The sequence below is a fragment of the Clupea harengus genome, chromosome 12 (genome assembly GCF_900700415.2).
Source record: "Clupea harengus chromosome 12, Ch_v2.0.2, whole genome shotgun sequence".
Lineage (NCBI taxonomy): Eukaryota > Metazoa > Chordata > Actinopteri > Clupeiformes > Clupeidae > Clupea > Clupea harengus.
In genome coordinates, this window is record NC_045163.1 from 22,811,993 (window position 1) to 22,834,961 (window position 22,969).

Here is a 22,969-nt window from a genome sequence, read left to right on the forward strand (position 1 = left end):
AGGAGAGTGAGTGTGTAGTGTGTGTAGTGTGTAGTAGTGTGTGTGTGTGTGTAGCGTGTAGTAGTGTGTGTGTGTAGTGTGTAGTAGTGTGTGTGTAGTGTGTATGGAGTGCAGCCTCAAGGAGAGTCAGTGTGTAGTGTGTGTGTGTAGCGTGTAGTAGTGTGTGTGTGTAGTGTGTAGTAGTGTGTGTGTAGTGTGTATGGAGTGCAACCTCAAGGAGAGTGAGTGTGAAGTAGTGTGTGTGTGTAGTGTGTAGTGTGTAGTAGTGTGTGTAGCGTGTAGTAGTGTGTGTGTGTAGCGTGTATGGAGTGCAGCCTCAAGGAGAGTCAGTGTGTAGTGTGTGTATGTAGTGTGTGTGTGTAGTGTGTATAGAGTGCAGCCTCAAGGAGAGTCAGTGTGTAGTGTGTGTGTGCAGTGTGTATGGAGTGCAGCGTGTATGGAGTGCAGCCTCAAGGAGAGTGAGTGTGAAGTAGTGTGTGTGTGTAGCGTGTAGTAGTGTGTGTGTGTAGCGTGTATGGAGTGCAGCCTCAAGGAGAGTCAGTGTGTAGTGTGTGTGTGTAGTGTGTATGGAGTGCAGCCTCAAGGAGAGTCAGTGTGTAGTGTGTGTGTGTGTAGTGTGTATAGAATGCAGCCTCAAGGAGAGTGAGTGTGAAGTAGTGTGTGTAGCGTGTAGTAGTGTGTGTGTGTAGCGTGTAGTAGTGTGTGTGTGTAGTGTGTAGTAGTGTGTGTGTGTAGCGTGTAGTAGTGTGTGTGTAGTGTGTATGGAGTGCAGCCTCAATGAGAGTCAGTGTGTAGTGTGTAGTAGTGTGTGTGTAGCGTGTAGTAGTGTGTGTGTAGTGTGTATGGAGTGCAGCCTCAAAGAGAGTGAGTGTGTAGTAGTGTGTGTGTGTAGCGTGTAGTAGTGTGTGTGTAGTGTGTATGGAGTGCAACCTCAAGGACAGTGAGTGTGAAGTTCAAAATAGCTTTGTCTAGGTGGTTTCATTTGTGATCTTGAATAATGCAGAATCATTCTACACTGCATAACATTCATTTTATACCCCACTGTTACACGCCACATTAATACCCATCGGTGGTGTCATTCTTCCAACTTTGCAAGTAATGCCCTTTACTCTGGTCTCCAGTTTCCATTTTGTCCGAAATGCATGCATGAAGCATAGCTCCAGAAGGGGTTCTAATGACAATGTTAATATGGAGCAGGAACTTGATTCCTATCATCCATTTCAATTTAGTAAAGTGCCCTCTCTGGGCCTGTGTTATGTCACGGGGGAGAGACGGCCCTAATGCGCTTAATGGGGTAATAAATACCTACTTCGTGGTATCATACACACAGTGAGGTCTGGTATAGTTCCAGAGAGATAGAGATATGACACTTATTCATTGCTTCAGAATATTCAACATCAGTGTTAATACTATAACAATTGTAAACATTATTAAATAAAAATGTGTTAATTTACTAATTTAAATAATGGTTTATAAATATATATTTATACATTATATGTATTATATGCATGGGTGTCTTTGCTTACATGAATTGTCTTCCTCGTCTCTGCTGTCTTTGTCCCTCTGGTTCATGTTGCTGTCCAGTCCCCCTTTGCCACTGTTATCCCTGGAACCCTCATAACTCTACAAAGACACCCACACATTTCAATACGTGACTCAAATGATGCACCTTTCCTCTTCATTACTCTCTCTCTCTCTCTCTATCTCTCTCTCTCGCACACAAACACACACACACACACACACACACACACACGCACACACACCCTCTCACACACACACACACACAAACACACAAACACACACAAACACACACACACACACACACCCATACACACACACACACACACACACACCTTTTCATAGATCACTCTGCAGCATCTCATGTCCTCTCTCTTTCTGGACAGCCAGCGTTCACACACGAAGAGGAAGTCCTCCTCCGTTTCCAAGTCGATCACTTCCAGGTCCTCCAAGTACCAGTCAGGACTCAGCAAGCTGTTGTCATGGCGAATGCGGATCTTAAACACCTGTCCAAGGTCTACAGCCTCTAAGGTAAACTCATCCACCTAAAAATGAAAAGCACACCATCATCACAGCAAGGCTTTGGGTGAGAGGGCCTGTATTTGTGTGTTTACTCCTTTTTGTACATGTAATTCACATGAAAGTATGTGACTTTTTGCACTTTGCCTATGTATGTTTGTATGTATGTTTGTATGTATGTTTGTATGTATGTTTGCATGTATGTTTGCATGTATGTTTGTATGTATGTTTGCATGTACAGTATGTTTGTATGTTTGTATGTTTGCATGTATGTTTGTATGTTTGCATGTATGTTTGCATGTATGTTTGTATGTATGTTTGTATGTTTTATGTTTGCATGTATGTTTGCATGTATGTTTGTATGTTTGTATGTTTGCATGTATGTTTTTTTTTATGTTTCTCCTTGTGTCTTACCGCTCCTCTCTCGAACTTGTTGCTGTTAGTCGCTGATTGGCTGAGTTTGCGCTCCCCCGTGTCCCCCAGATCTCCATAGATGGTGAGGAACACATTGGCATCCGTCCCTGCCCCATACATCTCCCCTGTTCTCACGATCACTTTATATTCGTGAGCTACGCCCACCATTCACACACAAACACAATCATGCACATGTGCATGTTAATAACCAAACATATGGAATGTATACATCTTTTGAATCATCTAAATCAATCTGCCCTGAGTCAGTCTTCTCAGACTACATTAGAGTACACTTACTACGCAACACCAAGACAAAAACAAATGAACAAATAAACAAAAGACGTACTCTCTAGAGCATCGTCCACCTCAATCTCTGAGACTCTGAGGGTTCCATCTCGTGCGAGTTTCTCTGTGATGATGTCAGAGGGCACCAACTCACGAACCGTCTCCCCATCATCTTCTGAGGTGGCCAGCCATCTCTCGCATGGAAATATTAATGTCTCTGAACCCTACACAAACACACACACACACACACACACACACACACACACACACACACACACACACACACACACATTGTTTTGTATCATTGTGTGAAACGTGCGTCTGTGCGTGCGTGCGTGCGCGCGCGCGTATGTGTGTGTGTTTGTGTTTGTGTTTGTATGCGGGTGTGTGTGTGTGCGTGTGTGTGTATGTGAATGTGTATGTGTATGTATGTGTATATGTGTGTACCTTTCCCTTCCTCAGTAATCTTCTGATCTCAATGCGGTCCAGGTGCCAGCCTGGATTCACTCCACGGTTGTCATGACCTACACGAATCTTCTCTATAATATCACCGATATCCTCCAGCTGTGAGAATGTACACGTCCATTACTGACATCCATGTTGATGTCATTTATGTCAAGTCACTGAAATACAACTGTATGACAGTCAGCAAAACTAGACGATAAGAGTGAGAAACTAGAATACAAACAAAATCCACACAGAGCAGGGTGAATGGTGTGTGTCTGAGTGTGTGTGTGTGTGTGTGTACCTCTACAATGAACATGTCCTCTCCACCTCTTTTGAAGTACATTTTCCTCTCTCTCTTGTTGACACATAGAGCCTTCTGGGTGGTGCACACACCATTACAACCATACAGAACAATAAACACATCTGCATCCGTCCCCGCCGCAAAGAGGTCAGTGGTGAAAACCTTAATCTCATATGGAACATCTGGAACAAACACACAAACACATATGCGCACATGTAAACACACAAACACATATGTGCACATGTAAACACACAAACACATATGCGCACATGTAAACACACAAACACATGTGCGCACAGGTAAACACACAAACACATATTCGCACATGTAAACACACAAACTCATATGCGCACATGTAAAAATAGACAGGGGGGCTACCCATACGCAAACATTATTCACATTTCTGGAGCAATGTGTAGCTGGATAGCTAACATCTCTGTTATGTTGGTATATGTGACCAGCAGAGGATACTTTTACATCTTACTCTCTTACTTCAGTCAGTCACACACACACACACACACACACACACACATGACATACACACAGACAGACACATACACACACAGAGTCCTCACAGGGTGTGTATTGTTGTGTCTGCAGGTGGGCTGGGTTGAGGTCTCGCTCGATGGCTCCGTCCTCCTCTCTGCGGTCCAGCCACAGGCCACAGGGGAAGACCAGGAGCTCGCCCAGCGATGGAGCATCAATCTCAACCCAGTCCAGAAACCAGCCTGGAGATCCACCTGAAACACTCAAAGATATACATGCTTATAAACACACAGGTGTACATACACATCATGCTTATAAACACACAGGTTTACATACACATCATGCTTACAAACACACAGGTGTACATACACATCATGCTTATAAACACATAGGTGTACATGCTTATAAACACACATGTGTACATACATACAGATCCCATCATACGAATAAACACACAGGTGTACATACATACAGATCCCATCACATCATACTTATAAACACACATGTGCAGCATACATACAGATCCCATTACATCATACTTATAAACACACATGTGCAGCATACATACAGATTCCATCACATCAGGCAGGATACACAAGGTGCCACCAGTGGGTATTGGCCTTAAGGTTTCAGGTCTTAGGGGACCATGACATACATACCATGGTGAAAATGAATGACAATGTTATCATATATAGCAGTGCTTGTTTGTTTGTTTGTTTGTGTGGAGTGAATGGGTACATTTGAGCTTGTACATTCATGTACCTGAGTTGTCATGACCAATACGCAGCCGCTTAAGTTTACCGAGGTCCACGGCCTCCACTGTAAACTCATCAATCATCCCCGCCTCAAACTTATTCTTATGGTTCTTTGAGGCCTTCAGGTTAATGATCCCTGCAAACGAGGAAAACACTCGCCATTCATGTGTACATTCTTATTTCCCCATGAACATACAACCATATATAAATGAACAAAAGGAAAAGAATGAGGAAAGCAGACTGTGTGTAAATAAGTGCAAAATATGGTTTTCACCTGTGTCATCTTTGGTGCCATACATGATGGCGTAGACATTAGCATCAGTCCCAGCATACTTTTTATCACCTGTCTTTACTCTCACAGTAAATGTGGTTGACATGGCTATAAACACAGAGATACACAAATATGGATTATTTCATGGACCACACTCAAATCCTACGGAATTCCCACAGGACACCAACAAAACTGTAACAAAGTCTTTATCTGTGTGTGTGCTGTATGTACATTCTGTATGGATGTGTGTGTTGTCGGGTGACTGTATGATTGAGGCCCCAGTGTGTGTGTGTGTGTCGGACCTTTTTGCTCGAGGCCCAGAGTGGCTGAAGAGGGCGCCCCTCCCTCCTCGTCTTCCTCCTCCTCTTCCTCTCTGTGCATAAAGGCCTTGTCCACTGGCACCAGCTCACGGGCAATCTGCCCGTCATCCTCATCTACAGCCAACCACCTCATGCAGGGGAAGTAGTACCTGGCGTAGACACGCACACACACACACACACACACAGATACATAAATGTAAAGTACTTTATCCTATATGGCACCGACAAAGACAAAGGAATATTTAAAAGAAAAACTCCATATACCAACGTCCTTTTGAGTTTTCTGCTAGAGCAAATGTCAGGTATCTACGTACAAACTCAAGGCTCTGTTGCAAACAGTACATTTTTAAACATGCCCTCTCTTGTCTGCTTTCCACAGCTGAGCTCCATATAGCTGAGTTTGTGTTTGTGTGTGTGCTTTTCTGGAGGGGAACTCACGTTGTCTCATCCTTTGCATCAATGATCTCAACACGATCCAGGAACCAGGCAGCATTTGCGTTGCTGTTGTCATGGCGAATGCGCAGCTTCTTCAGTGGCCCGAGGTCAAGTGCATAGACCGTAAACACGTCCTCCTTAGAGAGGCATCATTGGAGAGCAAAGGGGTTAGAAAATACAACCCCCAAACAAATATTTAAATCTGTGTGTGTGTGTGTGTGTGTGTGTGTGTGTGTGTGTGTGTGTGTGTGTGTGTGTGTGTGTGTGTGTGTGTGTGTGTGTGTGTGTGTGTGTGTGTTGTGTGTGTGTGTGTGTGTGTGTGTGTAGAGCACCTGGTTACGCTCAAACTTGTTGAGGTTAAAGGACTTGCGCAGGTGTCTCTCTCCTGTGTCTGCACTCTCCCCGTAGATGTTGACAAAAACTTTGGCATCGGTCCCTGCACCCCATGAATCCCCGGTAAACACATGCACTTCATATGAATTATCTGCATAGACACAAACACACACACACAAGTGCACATTAACATAACTGGGAGTGAGTGATGCCACATCCCCTCCTCATATAAGGTCAGAAAACGTTTCTTTGCTTACAAATACAGCTGGGAATTGATCACTGAAATTGAACTGAACTGAATAAAAAGAGTCTCTATTTGTTTCTCTGCCTTTGTTTCTCTCTCTCTCTTTCTCTCTCACTCTCTCTCTATCGTCATACCCTCAAGCTCGTCGTAGTCGTCTGCCCTTAGCTCCAGCACGATCTCTCCATCGTTCTCGTCTCGAGCGAGCCAGCGTCCGCACGTGAAGGTGAAGGTCTGCACCACATCCCTCCATTCCATCACAACCTCCTCTACTTCCTCTCCCTTCTTTTTCTTCTTCTTTTTCTTGTCCTTCTTGTCCTCCTTCTTCTCCTCCTTCTTGTCCTCCTTCTTCTCCTCCTTTGGCAATAGCGCCATGATGAGCCGCTTGACGTAGACGGTGTCCAGGAACCAGCCGTCGGCCACGCCCGAGCCATCATGCCCAATGCGGACCTTAAAGACCCGCCCCACATCCAGAGCCTCGATCTGGCGCATCCAATCACAAACAAGAACATGTACGTGAATGTCTATTAAAGAATGGCATTATCTATCTCATTCCACACTTTACCACTTAACACTTTGCAGTTTGCAGTTGCTAACAACATCACACACAAATATCACGTACGTTTAGTCAATAGACACAGGGACACCTATGTTATTTACACCAGTCAACATGAACTTTGAGGTGACTTTGTATAGAAACACATGTATTTCAATACTTAGTAGTCATACAACTATTAGACAACTAAATTACAAAAAAAAATCCCAACTCACTTGTTTATTTTACATTTTTAGAGTAGAGGTAACAAATGAGTAACACAACATGACCATGGAATTATATGGTACTCACATTGACACCGTAGGGAGGGAAATACATCATTCACACTGACACTCACATTCATGCTATACAGATAACGTTAAACTAACACAGGAACCTGGAGCTAAGGATGACGACTGAGGGAGTTGAAAGGCCTGAAAAGTGACAACATGGTTGCTGTATATCTGTTGGACAGGTAATTATCTGGTTTGTTTTGGGGGGGAATTTGTTATTTCCCTGAGCTATGTAGCCAATGTAGCTGGCTACTTATGCAGCTTATGTGTTATCCCAATGCAAACGTGCCATGTAGCCATGACTATGTAGCCATGTGTACGTACACGTACCTTATAGGTAATCTATCTGTGTTTATGTTTGCAGGTGTCTGCATTGTAGTTGTGAGTAAGCGCTGTTATTTTTGTATCTTATGTTAGTCTATATTGGCTTTGACAGTACGTTTTACAAATGTGGTGATGTAGTTATTTGTGTTTTTTGTGGTTGTGAGAATGAGACATGAAGTAATTGGATACATTAGCGATGACTATGATTCTCTGCACGATTCTCTTTAATTGACTTTGAGGTGTCCCTGCTGTGTGAGTTCTTTGCCTCTGCACACACACACACACACACACACACACACACACACACATGCTATCAGTGCTATCAATCTCAATGCTATCAAAGGTTTCCATTTACAAGTTAAAGATCCTTAAGGATCCTTTGGCTCGTCTTTCACACACACCAGATCTCAAGGCTCTCACCTTTACACTGAAACACATCTGAACTCCTTAAATGTTTTCACCACACAGCACGCACACCACACACATACACTTATTTTGAACACACGCACAAACGCACACACACACACACACACACACACACACACACACACACACACACACACACACACACACTTCAAATGTCATTACAGAAGTATACACATGAACACCTTAAACATGAATACTCAAACACACCTTAAATATCTCTGTAGTTCCTCTCTCAAAATTGTTTGACCTGTTCTCAAGTCTGAGCAGTTCTGTTTTGCCCTCAAGGCCGTAGATCTGCATAAACACGCGTGCATTGGTGCCGGCAGCAAACACATCCCCCGTCACAACTGTCACCTCATAGTTGATCACTGCAAAGGCCAGTACAGAAGTCAGTCAACCAGATCAATCAAAATCCTCTAAACAATGGTATTTTACGGGAGAATGATACAGTTCATACAGTGAATATACTCTCACTCACTTACAGACACAAGAGTGTTAATTTGGACAGGGACAGGATTTGTAAAAACTACCTTTGATATAAAAGAGTAGAGTATGGCAACATCTCACCTGTGAGTACTTTTCAACTGAACGTGGCTTAAAACTCAGAGACTCATTATTCTTATAGAAATTCTGAACCCATGTCGTGTTTTGACCTTGGGTCAGGAGCCAAATGCTGTCGCCCTCAGATGTATTGTTAGAGCTTGAAGCAGCACAAAGACAACAGGAATTGGCACGAGCACCGCAGGCGCAAGTGTTGTTTTTGTTTTCCTCAATTGGGATGGACAGATAGCCTGATTAACTGGCACGCACAAATGCAGCTTTTAGGCAGATTAAGGAGGCTCGTTCTCTGGGGCGCCGTGGCTTCGGGAGACAGCATTTCCTCTCAGGTTTCCATTGGGATTGAATGAGTTTGGCCATCATGCCAGACTCTTCATTTAACACATTTCCTTATTTAGCAGTAGGGCAGGATCCTGTCAAGTATCTAATGTCATACATTTGACCCCTGGTCTGGCTCTTTAGTAAGCAAACAAAGAAGCACTGGTAAATAACCGAGGCCGGGGCTGTATAATCAGGCCTGTGTACTATAAATGTATATACATATATTTATATTTATTATTATAAATATATAACTAAGCACTCAAATTGATTTGAAATCGTTGTGGTAGAGTATTTGGGACTTTAAAGCAACATTATGCAGGTTTTTTTTTTTTACCGTTCTCCAAGGTATTGTTTTGTAGGAAACCTACAAAAAAGTGCCTGTTGTCCCCCACTCTATGTACTTAGTAACACTATGCAACAATTTGATACTTTTTGAAGTATGGTTTTATAGGCAACTAGTTTTGGTACCATCCTCAAATTCATTTTGATAGCATTTGGTCATGTGAAGGACAGATAAACACCTGTGTCTTTCCCACTAGCCATCCAGGATATGCCCTATGTAGTTCTGTATTTCCTGGGTGGAACACCTTGCAAAAATGGAAGAAAAGCTTTCAAAGCATGACATTGCCAGCTATACTGCCAAAATACACCAGTTAGTGTGTTGACAAGCTTCTATCAGTGTCAACTGGGCTGTTGGTGCCTTTTAGGTAGTTAGCATACTAGTTTTGGAACAGAGCTCCTTATTGCTGCTTTAAGCTCCATGTTGGATAGCTCATGTGAAATGTGCAAATAGCTTAAAACCAAATCTGTTGTCTGATAGCTCGATATTTTTTGACAAAATAGTTTTTAAACTGTATGCTATATGTTTTTGCTTAGGGCATGTTAGGCTGACTCATTTTACCAACTTCGAGTCTTCTGTTGCCTCTGTTCTCTGTACCTCTGTATATTCGAGAAGCCTATTTGCACAGTGATCTTATTCAGGTACTCCTGTTGGAGAGCACACACCCACACACAGACTGATTTACATTTAGTCATTTATCAGGCGCTTTTATCCCAGCTGACTTTCAGTACAGTGAGGGTATGCATTTTTTATTAGCGTTTGTGATCCGTGGGACATGAACTCTTGACCTTAGTGTTGCCGGAGCCCTGCCCTACGAGTTGAGATTCTAGACCTTAACCCGAGAGAGAGAGAGAGAGAGAGAGAGAGAGAGAGAGAGAGAGAGAGAGAGAGAGAGAGAGAGAGAGAGAGAGAGAGAGAGAGAGAGAGAGAGAGAGAGAGAGAGAGAGAGAGAGAGAGAGAGAGAGAGAGAGGGAAGGAGGGAGGGAGAGAGAGAGCGGCAGCTTGGCTAAACTCAGGGAATGATTACATTTCTCGATTTCAACGACCTCACTGGGATAGATCTCCATCTCCACCTTGCCATCTGCCTCGTCTCTGCAAAGCCACCTGCACACAGACACACAGATACAGAATTATCTACAACATGACCTTCATACTGTTTGCCCTGCACCCATACTCTCTTTCACACAGATACAGAATAATCTACATCATAACCTACATACTCTTTGCCCTGCACCCATACTTTCAGACATGGTCATTACAGCTTAACCCACAAACCTACACATTCCCTTTCCTTTGTTATTTTACTACACACACACACATTCTCTGTAATGAACATACAAACAAACATACACACACAGACACAAACACACTAATATATAGTTACTGATGGCCTGGATTGTTATAGCTTCACACACACACACACACACACACACACACACACACACACACCTGTGAGCTGGGAACATGTACTGCAAGCCGTGCACTGGAACACTGAGCAGCACGCTGTCAAGAAACCAGCCAGCCTTCAGGCCCTCGTTAGAGTGGCCTATCAGGATGCGGCTTATCTGCCTCATACACACACACGCACGTGCACAAACACACACACGCACACACGCACCAACACATACTCACACACACAAACATGCACACACACACATACACACACACACACACACACGCTGTTTACATTCTCAAACACATTTTAAAATGCATGAACACCACTAGACAACAGATCTTTTTAGTTATATGTGAACGTGTGAGGGTTTCTATGTCATCGCTGAAGGTAAGGTGAGAGACAGTAATCCAAGAATTGTGTTTGTAAATGTCCCTCACCTGGCCGATGTCATACGTCTCCAACGTGAAGATGTCCACCTGTCCCGTCTCAAAGTAGTTCCCCAGGTCGTTATCAGACACCAGCTGCAGAACTTTATTCGTGTCTCCCTTTTCTCCATAGAGCTTCACAAACACCCTTGAGTCCGAGCTGGCTCCACTTATACTGCCTGTCCTGATGGACATGTGGTAACTCATGTCTGGAGCAGACAAAGACACAAAGACATATGTCTCAGAGACGATGCCGGCCTGGCCTGGCTTTGTGAATGTGCATGAACTCAACCACCCAAAGGGACATGCTCATGGCTACAACAGAACGTATGACAACAGGAATGTGTTAGATTTAGGTGGTTTTATAATTTAAGTTCATAACTTCACATAATTTCACATACTTGCAACAACCCCCAAAAGCTAGTTGGCATAGCACAAGCTAGAGCCATCAAGGTGGCCCCTGGCCTTTTGTCTATGTTGATGAGCCATCAGACATGGTTCCTGGCCTTTGTGTGCCTTGGAGCTAGAAACATTAGCTGGCTTTTGTCTACAGCCACGACAGGATGGTCAAGGCCACAAGGCATTAGCATCTATATGGCCATACCTGACCATAGCCCTCTGACCTCCAGACACACCCATCCCCTCCCCTTTACACCTCATGTTAATTCTGCAATATAAAATGTCTGTACTTTCTGTAATGTTGGAGAAGATGAAGCAAGGAGCCCAAGCTGTGAGCAGACGTGCCTAGCGCATGCTCGTGCTGCGCCGAGCTGACCGTGGCTAGTGACTGAATAAAACACATTCTTTCGCTAAGCCGTCTTCTACAAGTCTGTTATTCCTGAACAAACTAACTTGAACCAAAGTGTGGGCATCCGACGAATTCGACGGAGAACAGCGAGATCTTTCAAATGGTATATCTTATATATTACATTTTTTTTAATCTTTTATGCCCTTCTACTGCGTAGAATTTCACTGCTCTGATGACACTAAGCTATTTGGTGCATGTGACAAATAAAACACTTTGACTTTGACTTTGACTTTGATGTAATGTGTGAACATTATGGACTATGGATAGCCTACTTGTAACAGTGTATCAGTGTGGTCTTACTCACTGACTGTCTATTACACTGGACATAATGGTATAATTACAATGTAATGAAGGTTATATAAGCTGGCGCTGCATTCTGGAAGGATCCATTTAAGTTTATGAAGTCTTAATTCACTCAAGAGAAAAGTTTGAGAGTTGAAAGAAAGGAGACCTGGAGGAGTATCTTCAAATCAAATCAAATCAAATCAAATCAAATCAAATCAAATCAAATCAAATCAAATCAAATCAAATCAAATGTGTGTTGTGCAATGGCTGCATCAGCTCCTGGCCCTAATGGGGTACCTTATCGTGTCTATAAACGTATCATGATAGTTTGAAGTATCTATGGAAGCGTATGGTGATCGTATGGAGAGGCAGGTGGTATTTTCACTCAGAAGGAGAAGAGCGCCATGACCATTGACCAATTTCGACCTGTCAGTCCTCTTACGTAATGTGGAAAGAAAAATCTTCTTTAGTGTGGTAGATGTTTGGAACATAGTAGCATGATTTGGCATCAAAATCAGGCAGCAAGGACAGAAGGCAGAGACCTCTGTCTAGTATTTTTTGACCTCACCAATGCCTTTGGATCGGTGCCACACAGATATTCAGTTGTGCTTCAACACAAGTAACTACACCACATCCTGGCATCATTTGGAGATTGGCATCATGGCTGGATGCACCATTTTACCGTTGGCTTTCACCATGGCAGTGGAGGTCATTATAAGAACAGTTGGTGGTGAGAGGCTGCAGGAATTGTGGAGTTACCAATGACCAGCTTTGAGTTACCAATGACCAGCTTTGTGGACTAGTATAAAATGTGCTAAGACCAGCCTTAGTCACAGTCTTAGGGTCCAGCAATCAAGAACACTGCTCCAACGGTAAAAACAGGGAAGAAAGAGCTTTAAAGGAGTTGTCTTAGGGTGCTCACAGACTACTTGGGGACATGTGAATTAACCTGTATTATGTGAAGAAGCCTGTTGTTGCAAGATGCTTTGGGTGCCAAAGGTGACCAGGGGTCGTATCCCAGCTTCTTCCCTTACCCTAACCCGGGTTCGTAATCCCAGTTTCTTCCCTTACCCTAACCCGGGTTCATAATCCCAGGGGACTTGGTCTAGGTTGTCGGGAATGAGTTCTTGCAGGAATTTAACTCCTTTTTTCTGTGTATAACTAAAACAAAAAAATCACATGTTTTCACAAACCAGGGTGTTTAAGTTTGTGTGTGTGTGTGTATGTGTGTGTGTGTGTGTGTGTGTTTAAACTCACTATATAGACGCTGGCCATCTGCTGTGGGGAGCAGCTCTCTCACAATGTGTCCATCATCTTCATTTCGATCTAACCATCTGATAGAGACAGTAGAATAGGAGATGAGCATGTTTTGTTTGTTTCTATCTGTGTGTGTGTGTGGGAGAGAGAGAGAGAGAGAGAGAGACTGAGGAACTTGTGTGTGTGTGTCTGTGTGATTTGGATGCATGTCTCTGAGTTTCATGGTATAGCGTTGGCGGTATGGTGTTGGTGCGTGACATACAGACAGAGAAAATAGTGTGAGAGAGTAAGTCTGAGTAGTTTTTGTTAAGTGGTGTGGTGTCATGATGGTACCTGTAAGAAAGTGAAAGGGAGACAGAGACAGCGTAGTTTGGTTGGTATGGTGAGGGTGTATGAGAGACAGACAGAGAGCAAGAGAGAGAGTGAGTCTGGGTGTGTGTGTGAGAGACAGACAGACAGACAGACAGAGTGCAAGAGAGAGAGAGAGAGTGAGTCTGGGTGGGTGTGTGAGAGACAGATAGACAGACAGACAGAGTGCAAGAGAGAGAGAGAGAGTGAGTCTGGGTGGGTGTGTGAGAGACAGACAGACAGACAGACAGACAGAGTGCAAGAGAGAGAGAGAGAGTGAGTCTGGGTGGGTGTGTGAGAGACAGACAGACAGAGTGCAAGAGAGAGTGAGTCTGGGTGGGTGTGTGAGAGACAGATAGACAGAGTGCAAGAGAGAGTGAGTCTGGGTGGGTGTGTGAGAGACAGATAGACAGAGTGCAAGAGAGAGAGTGAGTCTGGGTGGTTTGGCAGTTTAGCTCGTGTTTCCCTTTAGGCTCCATTAGCAACCGTGGTAACCCAATGCTACTTCATTAGCCACTGAGTTAAACAGGCTATCAGAGAACAGTGTGAGGGTGTGCGATGCTATATGGGAGAGGCCCAGAGAACATTCTGGCCAACAAGCTTGATCCCAGCGTGTTAGTGTCAACTAGTGAGAAATACCAAATTATTTCCTGAATACTGATGCAGTGAGAGACAGAAGTGGGGTCTGGCTAGGTAATGATACAGATAGTAAAAGACAGCATGTGATTGGCTGGCTGTCCTGCCTGTAACATGGGAACTCCACAGCGGACGCCTCTGGTTGGCCATCCTCTCGGACCATTACTTTATCCAAAAACCAACCGCAACCTCCGCCCCTCCCGTCGTGGCCAATCCGGAGCCGCCGCAGCTGGCCTAGCGTCACCGCTTCAATCACAAACTCGTCCGCCTGCGCACAGAAAACACAGTGGTATATGAAAACAACACTTTACTTAAACCACACACACACACAGAGAAACACACACTCACACTCACACACAGAGACACACACAAACATACATACACACACACACAGAAAACACAGTGGTATATGAAAACAACACTTTACTTGAACCACACACACACACACACAGAAACACACACTCACACACACACAGACACACACACACACACACACACACAGAAAACACAGTGGTATATGAAAACAACACTTTACTTAAACCCAGTATCCATAAAGCATTATAAGGTATTCATAATGTTTCATAAATATTGACATAAGTTTATATAACTTTTTATACATGTGACTGCACTCATTAAGCATTACGATGTTATGGTACAAGCCCTTACAGCTTTAAGTATCAGAATGCGTAATAAAGTTTATTTTACCTCTTGATAATGGCACTGATGACATATTTGCCTTATGTCAAATGCTGTTTATTCACCACTGGCTCTTCATGAAGCCATATGTGACCCTATACAAGCTTTCATAATAATAGTTGTGTAGTGCTTATACTACGACCGTATAACACTGACTATTTATAAATAGTTAGTCACTATGATGCATTATGAATACTTTATAAACATTTATAAATGTGTTTTAATGCTTCATGGATACTGGGTTTCAGTGAAGTGTTACCCAACAGAACTCTATCATGTGTGTGTCTCTTCATTGTTTTCATTAACATTCATAACATTATTATAGAGGCTTGAAGATACATACGTGACATTTATATAATGGTCAGGGGTGTAACTATAGGGGGTGCAGCAGGTGCGGCTGCACCTGGGCCTGTGGGTTTTGGGGGCCCGTAGCCGGGGTGTTTTCGTGCCCAAGAAAAATATCTGCGCAGGGGGAGGGGCCGTGGCGGCGGCAGTTAGTGACATACCCTGACAATTTCACAGTTTTAAGTGTTGTAGGCTGAATATCTGCGCAGGGGGATGGGGCGTGGCGGCGACGGTGGCGGCGGCGGTGGCGGTTACAAACAAGGGCTACGGGACTGTAACATTTTTGGGAACCACTGCCTTACGCTACTGACTAGGGCCCGTCATAATGGCCTGCACCTGGGCCCGTCGTAACTACGTTACACCACTGATAATGGTGGTTAACACAACCCAACCTCCTGATCAGCAAACAGCTGCTGTGTTCAATATACTGTCTGAGCTCATTGACTGTATTTTATGAAAGAAAACTGACTTGGGGAACTGGGTTGGAGTGATGTATTATTATTATTATTATTATTATAATAACTCACATTGCCTTTTTCAAACTTATTGACGTTGTTCAGGCTCTGGAACAAGAGTCTCTCCCCTGTGTCACCCAGGTCTCCAATCAGAGTCAGGTACACACTGGCGTCTGTCCCGCTCCCGTTCACGTTCCCAGTGACGACCGTCAGCTTGTACTTAATGACTGGTGGAATAAACACATAAGGACGCACACATGACAATTAAAGAACACCAGATGTTTTTTGGGTGGAAAATTAGTATATATGGAAGACACTCAAATTACTCTTTTTATCTTGATGCAATTGTGTGTCTGTGTGTGTGTGTGTGTGTGTGTGTGTCTGTGCGTGTGTGTGTGTGTTTGTGTGTGTGTGTGTGTGTGTGTGTGTGTGTGTGTGTGTGTCTGCGTGTGTGTGTGTGTGTGTGTCTGTGTGTGTGTGTGTGTGTGTGTGTGTGTGTGTGTGTGTGTGTGTGTGTGTGTGTGTGTGTGTGTGTGTGTGTGTGTGTGTGTGTGTGTGTGTGTGTGTGTGTGTGTGTATGTGTGGTCCTACGTGGCAGTGGCTCTGGAACAAGGGGGCCTGTTGCTGGCAGCTCTCTGATAATTTCCTGATCGTCTTCATTGATGTCCAGCCAGCGGCCGCAGGCGAACTTGTACCTGTCTTTAGTTAGTGTGTTCATCACTGTCACCTACACACAGACACGCACAAACATTACATGTATTTGCACACACACTTGTCCCACCTGGCCCCACTAAATGTTAAGTTACTGTGGGTACCATGAACTTAAATTAACTTCAAGTAAATTAAATCACACAGTATCAATAGATACTATAGGCCTACATTGCTTATTTATTTGTACAATGTACATGAAAAGTGTGATCCTGTATGTGTGTGTACAGTATGTGTGTTAAGACATGTATTAGACAGACCCTGTTGAGATGCGTATTTGTGTGTGTGTGTGTATGTGTGTGTGTGTGTGTGTGTGTGTGTGTGTGTGTGTGTGTGTGTGTGTGTGTGTGTGTGTGTGTGTGTGTGTGTGTGTGTGTGTGTGTACTGTATGTGTGTTAAGACATGTATCAGACAGACCCTGTTGAGGTGCCAGCCTGAGAAGGGGTTTCTCTTTTCATGCCAAATGCGGAGCTTTCGCACACGTCCGATCTCCGGCATCTCCACCTACAGCAGCCAGGCAGGGAGGAAGTACAAAGCATGCTGGGAATCTCTGTCTTCCTCTCGCATTCTTTCTCTGTATCTCTCAGTCACTCTATCACTCTCTCTCTCTCTTTCACCCCCCCCCCCTCTCTCATGCACACACACACACACACACACACGCGCACACACACACACACACACACACACACACACACACACACACACACACACACATACACACACACACACACACACACACACACACACACACACGCACACACACACATACACACACACACACACACACACACACACACACACACACACACACACAGACAGACACACAGACACACACCCATACACACTTACAAACACGAATACACACACACAGATACTCACCATGAACTTGTCGATTTGTGCCGTTTCAAAGCTGTCTGACTTGTTCTCCGTTTTGAACTCGTCACTCTTGCCCTTCTCACCGTAGAGCTGCACGAACACCTGGGCATCTGTGCCCGCCCCCTTAATATCTGACGTGTAGATCCACAGCGACCATGGATACTCTAAACATAGACAGACAGATAGAGAGACAGACAGACAGAGAGGCAGACAGACAGAGAGATAGACAGACAGAGTATGAGGTATGAACACACATATTATATTCAATGTATGTTTATGTATGTATCTACAGTGCATTTGTGTGTGTGTGTGTGTGTGTGTGTGTGTGTGTGTGTGTGTGTGTGTGTGTGTCTGAGAGTGTGCACTTGCACCATGCATGTGTGTTTGCATGTATGTCACTTGTGTGAGTATTACTTACTCTTCATTTTCTTTTTCCTGAGTGAGACCATCTCATGGAGCTCTCTCGTCACCATACCATCCCCATCATCCTCATCAAACCATCTACTGCAAGGAAAGACCTGCTCTATCCCAGTGAAGGGGCAGTACACTGTCACCTACACACACACACACACACACACACACACACACACCACCAGACAGAAATAGAAAAGAGGTTTGATAAAATAAGTGGACCACTGAATGTTAAACACTCACACTCTCTCTCTCAACCTCTCTCTCTCACACACTCGAAGGGAACCCTAACCATAACCTTTAAATAAATGTTTATATTTACCACTAAACTTATTAACTCCTTCATGTTTCTCTATGTCCCTGAACTTGTCAAATGCAAAATGACTCCCCGACAAAAGCAACCTCAAACACACACACATACACACCCACAAACACATACACACACACATAGACACACATACACACACACACACACACACACACACACAATCACACACACACACACACACACACACACACACACACACACACACACACACACCTTTTCGCAGTACCAGCCGCAGCTGACCCCGACGTTGTCGTGCCCGATGGTGACCCTGCTGAGAGGACTGAGCAGCGTGCAGATCTCCACGTTGAAGATGTCGATCTGAGCGCGCTCAAACGTGCCCCCTTCCAGGAACACCCTGCCGCTATTTATCACTCCCTTTTTCCCGTACATCACCAGGTGGATCTTAGAGTTGGTGCCCGCCCCGCGTACATCGCCCGTCATCACCTGCACGTTATAGGTGACCCCTGCACGGACAGAAGTCAACATACAGAGCGCAAGACTGAGGCTGCGTCTGCAAAGTAAAGAAGTGCTGCTGACTGATAGAGCCACAGGTACAGTATGACGGATTAATCATCGCCATGACGGCAGTAGAACAGTTGGATAGTAAATGAGAGGTAGTTGTCACGGTTACAGTTTAAAGGCTATTTCAGGCATTGAGAGGAGCGAGAGAGGAGAGGTGTGATGCTTCCAATAGCTGAGGCACAGACGCAGAGGTTAAACTAGTAGCTTCAGCAGCACACTGACTTTCAGATGGAAGTGGTTTGTGAGATGGCTTTTAATGAACCCCTCTTGGTTTACATTTATAGTTTTACCTGTAACCAAACCAGTTGCTCCCACCAGTGCATCCCTCTGTATCTTGCCGTCGCCCTCAGCAAGGTCGAACCAGGAATTGTCGTATACAAACTCATACAACTGTTTATTTCCTATGTCGTCTATCACCACCTACAAGCAAACACAGAAAAACTGGTACAACACTTTCTTTTTATGTGCATTTTATGTGTACATATGTTATTGTTTAATTGTACATATGTTATTGTTTATGTGTACATGTTATTGTTTATGTGTACATTTGTTATTGTTTATGTGTACATATGTTATTCTTTATGTGTAAATATGTTATTCTAGTCTCCCTTCTCTGATGTTTACAGCTTTTCTCTGCCTGTCTCTCTCTGCATATGTCTGTGTGTGTGTATGTGCGTGTGTGTGTGTGTGTGTTTGTGTTAGTGTTTGTTTGTGTGTGTGTGTGTGTGTGTCTGTGTGTTCGTGTGTGTTTGTGTGTGTGTTCGTGTGTATGTGTGTGTGTGTCTGTGTGTGTGTGTGTGTACCTTATCAAGGCACCAATCTGCTGACCCCCCCTTGTTGTTATGTCCAATTGTAATCTTCTTCATACGGCCCAGATTTGGAGCCTCAACGACAAACTTGTCTTCAGCTGCCCGCTCAAAGTTATCTTTATCCTTACTGTCCAGCCTACGTTCACCTAAACATATACACAGACACAAATATTATTACATACATACAGTACATATGGGACAAACAGGACATACATACAGTACATACATACATACATAAACATATACATACATACATACATACATACATACATACATACATACATACAGACATACATACATACACACATACTTACATACATACATACATACATACACACATACATATATACATTAGGGCTGTCAATAGATACAAAAAATGAACTAATTAATCTCACATTTTGAAATTCATTAATCTAGATTAATCGCGATTAAAAGTTTGTTTTTCTACTAAAGACTAAATCTTATAAATTAACGAGTAATCACTTCAGACAGTGTGTATTTTAGACACTGGTATTTGTGCTCTCTCGTCGCCATACAAGGAATGCATGCGAGACACAATGGTGCCCCTCAACGGTAAATCGTAAGAATTGTCCCCTGAAGCAATTCGGAGCACCTCAGTCAGCCCACCTTCTTCAACAATGTTGATGGGCCGACAGTCACCAGCAACCCAAACTGCTACAGTGGTTGTAACCTTTTCACGGACTGGTCTAGTTATTTTCCTAGAAAAGTCGTGGAGTGTGGGTTGGCGACCATCTAACCTGGGACTGCTTTCTGTCGGGTGCTTTTCATTAAGGTGATAACTTAAAGACGAGCTGCTTCTGTGATAAATAAATTCAGCTTGACAAATGCTACATACAACTTTAGTTTTGTCGATTGTTCCCTCATTTTGCCTCTTAAACAGAAACTTTCCGCCCAACAATCCTTCAGCTCTCTCCATCTTCCACTACCGTCTCGGTGTCTCCTATCTAACTGACTGCAGGCACGCGGCGGTTTCGTTACAGGGGTCAACGCACACCGGAAGTAAACAAAATTGCATTAACTGCGTAAAAATATTTTATCGCATTAATCTCGGCCACAATAATCTGATAGATTAACGCGTTAACTTTGACAGCCCTAATATACATACATACATACATACATACATACATACATACATACATACATACATACATACATACATACGTACATACATACATACACACATACTTACATACATACATACATACACACACATTTACATACATACATATACACACACACACATGCACACATACATACTTACATATATACATACACACACACGGATACATACATACATACATACATACATACATACATACATACATACATACATACATACATACATACATACACAAGAAACATGAAAGGCTGTGTTATACAAACCCATACCTGTGTCTCCTTCTCTCCAAAGATGTTGAGGAACACATCGGCATCTGTTCCACTGCCCTTGACGTCTGCCGTAAACACACTTACCAAGTATTTGTTCACTGCAAAATATAAACAGACGTGCACACAATACACATTAGAATATCTACACACATGGATATGTCTACACAAAGGCAACAGAGTTAAAAACAGAAGATACACCCTTAACTGAAGATACACATTAAACTGAAGATACACCCTCCAACATTAAACTGAAGATACACATTAAAATGAAGATACACCTCCAACATTAAACTGAGGATACACCCTCCAACATTAAACTGAAGATTCACCCTCCAACATTAAACTGAAGATACACATTAAACTGAAGATACACCCTCCAACATTAAACTGAAGATACACATTAAACTGAAGATACACCCTAAACTGAAGATACACCCTCCAACATTAAACTGAAGATACACCCTCCAACATTAAACTGAGGATACACCCTCCAACATTAAACTGAAGATACACCCTCCAACATTAAACTGAGGATACACCCTCCAACATTAAACTGAAGATACACCCTCCAACATTAAACTGAAGATACACATTAAACTGAAGATACACCCTCCAACATTAAACTGAAGATACACATTAAACTGAAGATACACCCTCCAACATTAAACTGAAGATACACATTAACTGAAGATACACCCTAAACTGAAGATACACCCTCCAACATTAAAACTGAAGATACACAGTCCAAAATTAAACTGAAGATACACCCTCCAACATTAAACTGAAGATACACCCTCCAACATTAAACTGAAGATACACATTAAACTGAAGATACACCCTCCAACATTAAACTGAAGATACACCCTCCAACATTAAACCGAAGATTCACCCTCCAACATTAAACCGAAGATTCACCCTCCAACATTAAACTGTAGACCAGAGGAAGTCTGAACACCGTTGTTATTTCCTTGCCAATAATTGATCTCAGCATAATAGTGACATTGTGCAGAGAGAATGAACATGTTCCAAAGGGTATAGTCCAGAGACAGTGCAGACTTAATGTACTCTTTTGACATGTAATACGAAGAAGAAACAACCAGAAATCAATGAATCAGCCACATATAAACACATACACATTATATACGCTGTGTACATCAACGTACGTGCAAGTACATAGAGTGTATGTCAAGGCACATTGAGTGGCTGCACGTAGGTGTTGCTGTAATTTGCAACCACAGGGATTAACAGAGCTTTTGTGTTGAGGTACAGAGTGTGTACGTGGTCAAACATGTGAGTGGAGAAGATGGGAACAGAGATAAACTTATCCCAGGAACAATAAGCCTATGCAATTTCCAATGTGTTCCTACTGCAAGACCTGCAGTAGGAACTTAGGTGTGAAATTACACTTGCTAGTTGCTTTTCTTGTTTTTTTTCCCTCTTTACTTTTGCATTATTTTTAGTTTATCAATTCTATCAAAAACATTGTCCAGGATACAATATTTAAGACTGTTGATGTTGTGAATATGTGGTTGTATTCAGACGTTGACACATACAGTAGAATGTAGAATGTCTGGTATGAAAGCAACGAGCGGTTTGAATGAGTGTTAAGTGTATAGAGCAGTATGTGGAACTTATTAAGAACGTGTCTGAGATTGAAAACATGGGAAATATAGAAATGTCTGGAAAAATGATACCTATACATACATACATACATACAGTACATATAATATAATAATGTAATATAATAATAATATTAATATAATATAGTATAATGATATCTATACATTCATACATACATACAGTAGCACGGCAAGGCCAAGCAGGGCATATGTACTGTAGGGAATGTGTATATAAACGCTGGTCATGTAGAGTGAATGCACAAGTGTGAATGCTGTCAGGTTGTGACATACGTTTGGGCACATCCATAGGGTTGAAAGTGCCCAGCAGATCCCTGTAGATCAGGTAATCTCCATCATCCCTGCTCAGCCACTTACTACAGGCGAAGAAGAGGCGCAGGTGAGGTCTGCTCAAGTCCGTCAGCACCACTCGGTCCAGGAACCAGCCAGCGTTCATACCTGTGTTATCATGCTCGATTCTGACACACACACACACATTTACGCACATGCACACAC

The 22,969-nt window shown here is 43.1% G+C and overlaps 1 pseudogene; it reads right to left on the minus strand.

Moving 5' to 3' along the window:
* Window positions 1-22,969, minus strand: part of LOC116222978 — a 30,953-nt pseudogene that overhangs the window by 4,628 nt on the left and 3,356 nt on the right.